Source organism: Mytilus edulis, chromosome 12 (assembly GCF_963676685.1).
Source record: "Mytilus edulis chromosome 12, xbMytEdul2.2, whole genome shotgun sequence".
NCBI classification, from domain to species: domain Eukaryota; kingdom Metazoa; phylum Mollusca; class Bivalvia; order Mytilida; family Mytilidae; genus Mytilus; species Mytilus edulis.
In genome coordinates, this window is record NC_092355.1 from 24797546 (window position 1) to 24809652 (window position 12107).

The 12107-nt window shown below is 29.1% G+C and overlaps 1 long non-coding RNA gene across 1 annotated transcript; it reads left to right on the plus strand.

Annotated features, from left to right (window-relative positions):
* Positions 1–4164: 4164 nt before the first annotated feature.
* Positions 4165–9324, plus strand: LOC139498100 (uncharacterized). Its single transcript, XR_011657809.1, has 3 exons — positions 4165–4276; positions 8105–8167; positions 9133–9324. It is a non-coding gene; the product is annotated as an uncharacterized lncRNA (long non-coding RNA).
* Positions 9325–12107: the final 2783 nt, after the last annotated feature.

Sequence of the window (12107 nt, forward strand, 5' to 3'; positions counted from 1 at the left end):
ACCGCTTTAGTAGCAGCAGGATTTGAAGATCGTCTCTTTAAAAAGCAGGGATGGTTGAAGAGTGAAAATTATAAAGATTGTTAAATAGAAGAAAGTAAAGATTACACATTGTCAGTATCTAAACAGTTGAGTTTACGATTTTTTTTATGATACATTTCATTGCTTTAATATATATAGTATAGGTTCTCTTCCTTTGTTTTCCTACGATGCTTAACTGTACAGTATAGACAGGCTGATTTTTCAAAAAGTGTTTGGTTTTTATTTATGAACAATTTGTGTTTGTTTGATACAAAATGTTTGAGGAACACTTACATGAATATATTTATAAATGTTATAATGAACACGTGTATTTGGCACATATAAGGACTACTCAGTAATTGATTATTTCACGCTCGAAAATGCACTGGAAGAATTATAACGGTAAATCTATGTTCAATCATTATGTTTGTTTACGCTTTCCTTCGGACAAAACAGTCTCTTCATTTGCGACCACACCCGACCACCCATTTTTTTTATTTATTAAAGTTGCATTTGATGTGTTCATACTTCTGATTAAACATTTTGAGTTAAAGTTGACGTATTGAAGATTATACATGCTTGAAAAGATAAGTAACAAAATGTTTCTGTTGTAGATTAATGATATTTTGTAGAAAAGGACATGCATAAAAGTATGAACATTGGTGAATTGTAAATTAAATGAATAAAGTTGCTTAACTGTAATTCATGCGAGCTGATATCCCAAATGGTGTTTTAATGACTATTTATTATTTAAGAACATCAAGAAAATTAAATGTACCGGTTTTCAAATCTCATGTGAATACTAAGAAAATACATATTATCCAGATAGAAACTAAGGGAATGTCATGATCTCAAAATTAAGCAAGACCGGCTGTATCTTGCAGAACTAATCTCTTTTTTTTAAGGGAATTTTTTTTACATTGATTTGTTGAAAAAAGCCTTAATTAGAATACAGTGTTCCCGTCTTGGAAAATAAAAGTGTGCTTAAAGTATCTCCTTGTTTCTGAGAGTAAATTCTATTCTGTTCAGTTTTGAGAGAGTGAGACATTGTCAATAATATGGTTACAAAACAAACAGCAAAAGGGGACTACAGTTAGTTTCTTGAGGCTAAGGGTTTCGCTCTTGTTTAACTTGAAGAGTATTCTTTGTTATTTCAAATGAGTATAGTTGAGTCACATATTCCACATTGGTATAGTTAGTCTTCATTATCTCACTATTTTTACAATAGTACCGTCATTTTTATATTCGAGCAAGTTTCTAATATTTTTTAAAATATTTTTCATATAAAGTCGTTTGTATTTTAAAAACACACTAGTCTGTCTGCAACCTTAATTGATGGAAGGTTAAATGCAAAAAGATAAACTTACAAACATACAAATTTATGTTGTACATATGATTGTATTTTTTTTTTATCTTTAATACAAATATTCCACTGTTTTGAAGAAATGAAATTGATAAAGACGTCAGAACCATAATATATATACTGGTTGATATACTGGTGTTTTTATCCTAATTAAATATTTTATTTGGAACCGTATATTAAGAATGACCATAAATTTGTCCTATTCTAATAGATATAATTCGTTAGGTTATTTTTATATATGGTATTCTCACTCTGCTATGGTATTTGCTAGCAAATACCCCAGCACATACAAATCCCTATTGACAATTACCACGGCAGATGAGAGAAAATCTCAATACAATGAAATTTTAGAAAAAGTACCATGTCTCTTTTCCGATCAAAGTACTGCAGTATTACATAAGGTGGAATAAGTATTCATAATATTAACAGATGAAAATAAGCGTATGGTAAATTGTAACGTCACAGGATCAACTTTGAATGAAAACTTGTTTTTAAGACATATCATAGTAATTCATTAAAACAAACAATCAAAGACAGCATAAGAATAACTTTAAGGATTAAATGAAAAATCAACGGAAGTGGTAGTCTTGTTGTGTCGATGATGATGTGTCCTTTACATAAGCTTTGACTTCATATTGGTGTTAGTCTTACGGATCTTCCAAACTAACGGCGCATGCTCACACCTACAATAATGAGATAATATTATCGTGGCCAACTATTTCACTTTCGTTTGTACTAATCATTTTCGGACATCCCTAAAAAACTTACTTGTTGTAATAGGCAATGCAATGCTGTTGTAAAAGTATAGAATAAGTTCATAAAAAACACCATTAAAATGCTTGTCAAGGTAATTCATAGAAAATATAATATGTACATTTCGAAAAAAATCTTAAACATACGGCAACCAAATGGAATATGTCAAATAGCGTATTCTTAAAGTACTAAAATAGAGATTTTGATGACTGGCTTCTTTTTAGTGCAATTTGCTTTTTATTTTTTTCCTATTCTCATTATTTACTTATGGATTTAAGTATAGTACTTTATTGGTCCTTGTACATTCTGTTAGCGAACTCAAATGTAATGATTTACGTGCATATAAAAAAGAAGATGTGGTATGATTGCCAATGAGACAACTATCCACAAAAGACCAAAATGACACACATTAACAACTATAGGTTACCGTACGGCCTTCAACAATGAGCAAAGCCGATACCGCATAGTCAGCTATAATAGGACCCGATAAGACAATGTAAAACAATTCAAACGAGAAAACTAACGGCATGTTTGTTATCAGAAACCTCTCAAAAACTCGCATGTCTGCTGTTAACAAACAATACATCAAATATATTACATCTTATAGAAATTTCTCAATACCACTAACATAATCGTAAATGCCATACAGATTAATTAGTGTTTGAAAAATCGATTCAAAATTAAACCCGGGAGATGTAAATAAATCACAGGTGGATAAAACATTCATACAAACTATAGTTAAATGATTTAGAAATGAAACAGAAGTTCATTTTGAATGTATCATAAATTTCAAATAAATTAGTTAATTTCATCAAGTAAAAATGTCTAGTCCAACTTTGAAAATATCCACTTACTTATCATTATGGAATAAGTTCGAACACGTGGTCCGAGGTAACATGAAATATTTGCAGTCTTTTTTTTTTGTAGGCATATATTAGGATATTTTTATAGGTCCGTCTCACAAAACTTACTTAACTATAAAGATCAATACAGTAATCCATAACAAATTGGAATGCTGTTATTTTAAATATTAATAAAGGAATTTCCCATTCTACATACATAATTGCGTGTTCCTATTCAGGAATATGACAGTTGCAATCCATTTGTTTGATATATCTGAGATTTTGATTTTTCCGTTTGACTAGGGACTTTCTGTTTTTAATTTTACGCGGAGTGCAGTTGTGATTTTACCGTTTCATGCGTATCCTTTAAGTTCATATCAAGGCTTCATGACGAATTATGAATTTACCAATGTGTAATTGGTTTGCTTGCATCATTCTCTGGTGTCTATAAGTTTTAATATGTTGTATTTAGATTGTTCTGAAGATCAGATACTATTAAAATCTTCAGAACACAACAAAATGTCAACTTTTATTCTTCAGCATGTAACTTGGAAAATAACCTGTCGACGTTATCTATCAATATATATCGAATCCCAGCGAGGAGAGAACAAAAAATTTGCGAAAGCAAATTTACAGATCTAACACTGTTGGGTTGATGTTAAGATGAGTTGTATATACAGAATGTACACAGCAATGTATCACCATCACTGCTGGAGATTCAATGGATAAATCTGTTGTAGAGTTGTTACTGGTTCAGACGTACTTATATATATATTGTGACGGTCTGGCTTAGTGGTTTTAACTACATTTTTAGTCTGTATTTACAGTGACGTTCGTTTGACTTCGAAATAAAGTAACTTATTAGTAATAACTTAAACTATTTTTTTTTTTAACGTAATAATATCTTTATTGCATATTTGCTGTAACAATTTACTAAGTTTACAGCTTGTAACTTAGTATCCCTCATGTTAGTTTACCTAATAGTTTAGGAAGCACTATTTGGTAAGATATAACTAATTCATAATATTAGTATCTATATTACAATTGATTTCACAATTATATATTAAAATAAATATTGTGAATACACATACAGATCTTTGTTAAATAATTTCCTTCCCTATTTTTATACATTAAATTTTCCGGAATCTTTTCCGTTATCGATTTTATCAACTGATCCGTATTCCATTGAAAGAAATTGGGCATAGTTAGTGTTGTTTCAACAAGCATGTGCGTTATCGCATTATTGATTGTGTCTAAGTATTCTTATATAAACAGGATTTAACTTATTTTATAAAATTTGGTAAGTATGCAATTTTTGTTTAAGTTTCTACTGATCTATTGTATGTCGTCGTGTATATGTATTACACAAGTAAGTCATTCATTTTAGCGTGCACAATTCACAATTTGTCTACACTAGAATAAATTATTAAATAATCGTGATTACACATGTTTATCTTTTTTTTTCCTATAATGTTTATGAATAAAACAACAATATGTACCATGTCGTTACTTATGCATGGTTGAACATTTTTACAAACATGCCAACATGCATGATTGAACTTGTGAATAAACATGACCATATATGGCTTGTAAACAATTAACAATTGTGTTTACAAATTACTATGTTTTTACTTTTTATAAAATAATGTTTCAAACATTTAAATTGATTTAATTCTGATTTTTTTTTAAATCTTCAATGAATCTATTTGTTTTTAGAATTGTCTTACTATTATTTTTGTTATTAAAATTGTTCATTTCAATAATATCTGAAATTTCTTTTTGGAAAATTTTCAAAATGTTTATTTTTTTTGTTTTCTTTTCTGAGACATGATATGCTTTATATAATGAAAAGGATATTATTGTTAGTATGTAGTTAATATCAAAGTATGCTGAGTCTTCAATTTTGTACCCTATTACTAGATTTTCAAGACTTATAATGTTTTTGTCTATACCTAAGGAGTTCATTAATTTCATTGCTATTTTTAGGAAGTCTGTATTAAATAAGCAGTTGACAAAAAAGTGTTCATAGTTATCTTTTTCTTTACAATGTTTACATAAGTTGTCTTCAGTAATTTTCCACTTTTTTAATAGTTCATTGCATGGCAGAATATAGTGAATAAGTTTCCATCTAAACATTTTTAATCTGTTATCAGTGAGCTATTGAAAAATGAAAACAAAGTTATTTTTGAACTTGTAACTTAAATTGTTGTTAAATAATTTTTCCCACAACAGAAAACCGTTCGGTTTTTCATGATTTTCTTTTAGTTTGAACATAAAGTATAAAGTTCTCTAGTGCTCGTTAATGGAGTTATTTTTGTGTACCTAATTTTTAAGTCGTTAACAACTTTAACTTTAGTTTTGATGGATTCTTCAGTACAAAGAATTAATTTCCAATTCATTGGAATAGCTTTTTTTAACATATATATTTGGTTTATCCAATTTTGTTTATATTTAAGCTTAGATAAGATGGTTGTTTCAGAGATTTTACCCTCTTCATCAATGATATCATTTATTGTAATTATATCACTTTTTATCCAATCGTCAAAGTTTAGACATCTTCTGTTAAACCTAATATTATCATTTCCCCACAAAACTTGTTTTCTAATTTCAAAAAATCTTTTGGGATATTTTGGTTTTCCTCCTTTTTCACTAATCCAATCTTTAATTAGTTGCTTGTAAAAGTCTGGCATATTTTGTAACTTATTTTTATCAATGTCTTTAATACTTTTTAAATTCATTTTGAATACAAGAAGATTTTTCCCTAATTTGTTAAAATAAAATTTTGGAATGATTGTCCAATTATCATTTTTATCTTCACTTAATTTTAAAATCCAGCTGATACGCAGTGATTTTATGTAAACATCAATGTCTGTCATTTTAAGTCCACCTTCCAAAAAATCTTTTGAAAGTGTGGATCTTTTTATTTTGTTTTTTTTGCCTTTCCATATAAAATTATATATCAAAGTTTTAAAATTTTGCAACATTTCTTTAGGAATTATAGTGTTTGATGCAATATATGTTAGGTTTGGCAAAACAAGTGATTTGATGATGACTATCTTTCCTATAATAGTAAGATTTATTTTACTCCAATCAGTTATTATTTTTTTACATTTTAAAAGCTGTTTTTCAAAGTTTAATTTTTGACATTCTTGTTTATTGTGACCAAAGTTAATTCCAAGACTTTTAATAGGTGTAGTACACCAATTTATATCTTCACATTTATCCCTTCAGTTTTTGTTTTGTTCAATTTTAAGCCTGAGAAAGTACCAAATATTTCTATTAAATTAATTGCAAGAGTAACATCTTTTTTTGATTGAAGAAATAAAGTAGTATCATCTGCTAGTTGGCAAATTTTCAGAGTATTACTTTTTCCGTCTAGTTTTATTTCTAGTCCTTTTAAATTTTTATTTTCCCTTATCTTAATTGCCATTACTTCTACTGCTAGAACAAATAGTAACGATGATAACGGACATCCTTGTCGGATTCCACGTGAAGCACTGAATCGAGTAGAAACCCACCCGTTATTAATAATACATCCTTTAATATCCGAGTACATTGTCTGAACCCACCTAATAAAATTATTTTTAAAGCCAAATTTCTTTAAAGTCTCAAACATGAAGTTCCATTCTAACGAGTCAAATGCTTTTGTAAAGTCAAGGAATAAGATTGCCCCATCTATTTTAAAAGTCTCAGAGTAATCTATTACATCTTGTATTTGTCGAATATTAAAACCAATATACCTATTTTTTACATATCCTTTCTGGTCAGTGTGTATAATTTTGGGTAGCAGGGGTTTTAATCTTTGTGCTAATGCATAAGCGAGTAATTTTGCATCATAATTTAAGAGAGTTATAGGTCTATAATTATCTAGTGAAAGAGGGTGATTTTTTTTTTTATAAATTAAGGATATTAGACCTACTTTCTGAGTGTTTGATAGCTTTCCTTTTTCATAACAATAATTAAAAGTAGCGACTATAAAAGTTTTTAATTCTTCCCAAAATTTTCTGTAAAATTCAACATTTAATCCATCAAGCCCAGGAGCTTTATTTAGTTTCATTTTAAAGCTTGCATCAGTACATTCATCAACAGTTATTTCCCCTTCACAAGTATTACTTTCAGAGTCATTTAATTTTTTATATTCTTTTAGAGATTCTAAATACTTTTTTTGTTTCTTCTATCTCGGGATTTTTTGTAGAGTACAAATTTTTATAATAATTTGCTTCTAATTCTAATATTTTGTCTTGATCTCTTGTAATTTGACCCTTATCATCATATAATTGGGTTATTGTTTTTCTACTCTGTGTAGATTTTTCCATCCCTAGAAAATATGCTGAATTTTTTTCTCCCTCTTCAACCCATTTTACCCTTGCCCTTATTCGGTTACCTTTTATTTTCTCATTATCATGATTATAGAGTTTTCCAGTATCCCCTTCCTTTTTGTCCTCTACTTAAATTTATTTTTAAGGAAACACAGTTGTGATCTGTGTATTGTAGTACTATTGGTCTTATATCACATGAAACACAGTTTTTGAATACCTCAGGAGCAATTAAAAAATAATCAATTCTTGTTGACTCCGATCTATCTTTTCTACTCCATGTATATTGAATTTTGTTTGGATTTCTGTTTCTCCACACATCACTTAGTTTAAGGGACTTTATAAGTTTATTTAAGTTGTGAGCAGGTTTTTTTTTTTATTTTGGTGCTTAGATTTGCTTATTGAATCAATATGGGATAAAATTTCGTTAAAATCTCCTCCTAGAATTAATTGACCCAAACTTTTTTCTTCTATTACAGCATGTACAGTTTTAAAAAAAATATTTCTGCTTTTTGGATTATTTGGCGCATAAATGTTAGCTATTGTTATAATAGTGTCATCTATTTCAATATTAACAAGCAATAGCCTTCCTTCATTATCTTTATAGTCATCTATAATTTTAAAGTTTAGTTTTTTTTTCAGCCATATGGCAATTCCCCTTGAATTGCTAGAACCATTACTTAGTATAAGTTTGCCTTCAAATTCAGTATTTAAATGGTTTATCAAATTATCTGTAAAGTGTGTTTCTTGCATAAGAAGAATGTCACATTTTTGGGTTTTCGACAATTCAATCAATCTTTTTCTTTTATCAGGTTGTTGTAAGCCTTTACAATTTACTGTACAGATATGAAGATGTTTGTTTAATACCATAGTTGGTGAGTATTTTTAATATTTATTTGTAACATCCATTATGCTTCAGTAAACTTAGGTAAATCCCCTTTGAAGTGTTAATAATTAGGTTACATTTTAGGTGACCTTCACAGAGACTATAAATAGACATTTTTCCAGGTGTTTTATTTTTAAAGGGACTTTTATTTCTTAATCGACTTGTTCTTTGTATTATAAATAGGAATAATATAGTTATAATTCTTTTACATTTGTAGCTGAATGTATTTATTGTGTAATCATTACAAGTTTTACACTTATTAACTTTATAAATAATGTTAACAAACATTATTAATTTTTTACCTGTACTTGTACTTTTTGTGTTTAAATTCAATCTACAAAAAGGATGATTTGTCCATCCTGCACATTTAATTTTACTGGTTTTACATGTGTTATTATGTAAAAAATAAGCATAGTGTATTTCTATTGAAGACATATAACTACAAGTTACATTCAAAAATGAGAAAAATTTGTTGTTTTCTTTGACCTCAAAGGTCATTATTTGGGTCATCCTTGTGACTTCACAAACAGTCATTGACATGTACATCATAACCTGAGTACATTCAGTGTCTGTTGGGCTCATATAAATATAAACACATATGTACTTCAATTTGAAATACATAATCAAAACATATTTAAAAAGAACTATTTGTATATACACATGCTTGCATATACATATACATGTATAACAAATAAAAACAATTTTGTTATAAGTACAAAGCATGAGAATCAGTTTTGTTAAAATATTTGTATTTATAGAAGTGGTATGTTGGTTTAAATTTTTCATTATAACCACATTTACTTTTACAAAGTTTAACTTTTGGGGTTTTGAATATTTCTAGGATTGAATTTTTGACAAATAAAATATATTGTAAAATTGTTTGCTTGAAGATTTCTATTTTTTGCTTTATTGCCAAAATGTGTTTGATTAAACATTTCTTATCTTTATTTTTAGGATAAGAAGATGGTGACCGATTTTGACTGGTCCTCACTGAACATTGGCTTCCAAAAAGTTGAAACCTCATCAGATATGGATAAAATATGAAAAGCTCAATATGTACAGACAGAACAAATATAATTATGTACAACTGCATTTTTTTAATTTTTTTTTTTTTATAATATATAATAAAATAGGTTTAATACAATATTACAGTGTTCACTAGTATTGACTGCTGATTACACTTAGACAGATTAATTTTTTTTTTTTCGTGGTTCTTGATCGTTTTGTACTATTATTTGTAGCACCATCATGAAGTTTTTCTGTAGGGGTAACTGGTAACTTAAACTAGTTAACCAAAGAAGATGGGCAAAACTAAAGGAAGTTTTCATATTTTATTGATGCTTCACGAATACATGTTAACAATTAGATTAAGGAGAAACTATTTGAGTTATACTCCTTACTATAAATTTATATTATAATGGCTACTGCATATAGAGAAATATGGGAGAAATATACACTAGGCTCAACTGGCTTTCATACTGTCTATATACTAGTATTATATTATTTCTGACAGTCTCTATATTATAGTTCACATACGTGTATTCAGCCATAGTCATTTCACAGAACGACATATATTATAGCATCTATACTATTAAACGAGAAGACCTCATTTTGTGTGTCGCTTCTCTTCTTTCCACAATAAATTAATCAACACACCTCTGTGTCCTATAGGTACAGTGCATAGTCGCATTTGTCATTCATTCATATGATAATTCAGATTGAGTTATTTTGAGACAAAAACGAGCAAAAAGGCATCCGGATATTGTCCCGTCATTGGACGAAATTTTAAGTCAGATTATACTTCCGGTTTGCGTTTTTCTGGATAGTTTGAACATACAAATACTACGAATAAAGTTTATTTTAATTCTATCTGCTATCATTTTCAAGTTTACTATCCACGGCGGTCACAGAGTTTATTATATAGAGGGTCTGTATACTATATCAATGACCACCATGGATCGATTAGTAAACTTGGAATTGAAAGTAAATACACTTTATTTATATAGTAATGAATGTTCATAATATACAGATAAGCGCTAAAATTATTCATGTGAACTTTTGATACCTTTTCTGAAATTCTCCAGTCATAAAATCTTTTACAAAATTCATTGATAACAAAAAAAAGAAGATGTGGTATGATTGCCATATGGGGACAACTCTCCACAAGAGACCAACATGACACAGAAATTAACAACTTTAGGTGACCGTACGGCCTTCAACAACAAGCAAAGCCCATACCGCATACTCAGCTTTAAAAGGCCCCGAAATGACGATTTGAAAACAATTGAAACGAGAAAACTAGCGGCCTTATTTATGTACAACAAAATTAACGAAAAACAAATATGTAACACATAAAAAAAACGACAACCACTGAATTACAGGCTCCTTACTTAAATGTTCATAACATACTTAAGGTATGTTCATATTGAAATTGATAGAAAACCAAAAATTGGGAATTTTGGAAATAAAGGAGGAGGGATAAAAAAAAAAAACATTTCCCTGTCTCAAATAACCTATGACACTTTTGCTGAAATTCTCCAGTCATTCAATATTTTACAAAATTCTTCCAACAACACTTTCATACTTTAAACTACGCTCTGAATGCCCGCGATTTCGCGTGTGTACTAGTATATTTTATATAGCATGAGCGCTCCTCTTGAATTGTTTTTAGAGGTATTACTCCAATTTTCAGAGCCATTAGCAGTAATTATATATATATGTTATATATTACAAATTTCAACAATAACTAAAGATATTTACAACTATTTACACTGAACATGACAAAAAGTAGATTCCTCAAAGTCTGCCCTCTTTCTTATGTAAATAAAAATATCATTCTAGTAAAGAGCTTAAACCTAGCACAGGCGACTTATTCTCCCAGCTAAATTCACTTTTGTAAAACTAACACTAGGACAATTCCATATCCTCAAGTTAAATGCTAAAAAATACGGATATAGATTTAAGGTTTCTTCCCCTACACCTTCATATCATTTGCAAGATCTCTGCAACTTTATTAACATACATGGCCCAATATTCTGTAACTTCTAGAGAAAAGCCCTAAGCTCACAACAAAATAAACATTATTTTTTTTCCTTTTTCTCATGTTCATAAATTTACTCAGCTATTGACCATAGTCAAGCATACCTTTTTCTGTTGATACTGTTAATTACAGCACAGGTATAACTAGTGGAAGATATTAGCAAGCAAAATCGAAGGAATTGTGCAAATAATGATACAAGCATGAAAATTAGCACGAAACGCCATTTTATATACTTTTTAAGAAAAACTGCTGGCCATAAAAAAAAATCTTTTTTCAAGATGGCCATCACCTTTTCTAAAATGGCTGTTTTTTTCAGTCCTAAAATACTTTTTTTTCTAAAAAATATTTTCTTTTACCTATTTTTAGAATGATATATTATCAGATTTGGTGGCTACCTTGTTTACATGTGACATATTTACTAGAAATTAATATTTGACATTTTCATGGTTTGCGCATGCGCGAAAATCTTACAAAATTCACACAAAAACATTTGAACTATTCATTACATACTTAGCGCTTTGGTATTTTTAGTGATGTTATGAATTTGTTTTATAACATTTTTAAGGTTATGATACCCATGCGTTAAACAATTTCTCGCATGCGCACACGTTTCAAAGGCATTACGAGCGATTTGCACGCACTACTATACAAGGGCAAAAAGATGTAAATCGTAGTTCATCTAACAGATGAGGATTTGTTTTTGTAAACATATCTTTGGCGTCATTTCTTTCCTCTGAACATCTAGGCTCTTCTGATCAAGTATGTGTATTTTTCATGATGCCACTGATGCCTTTCAGGTGCAATGATCAAGCATTCATTGAATAAGGTGAACAAGGTGGTTAATTTTCTAAATCCTGGGCAACCATCAATTATAGCTACAGATCAACCA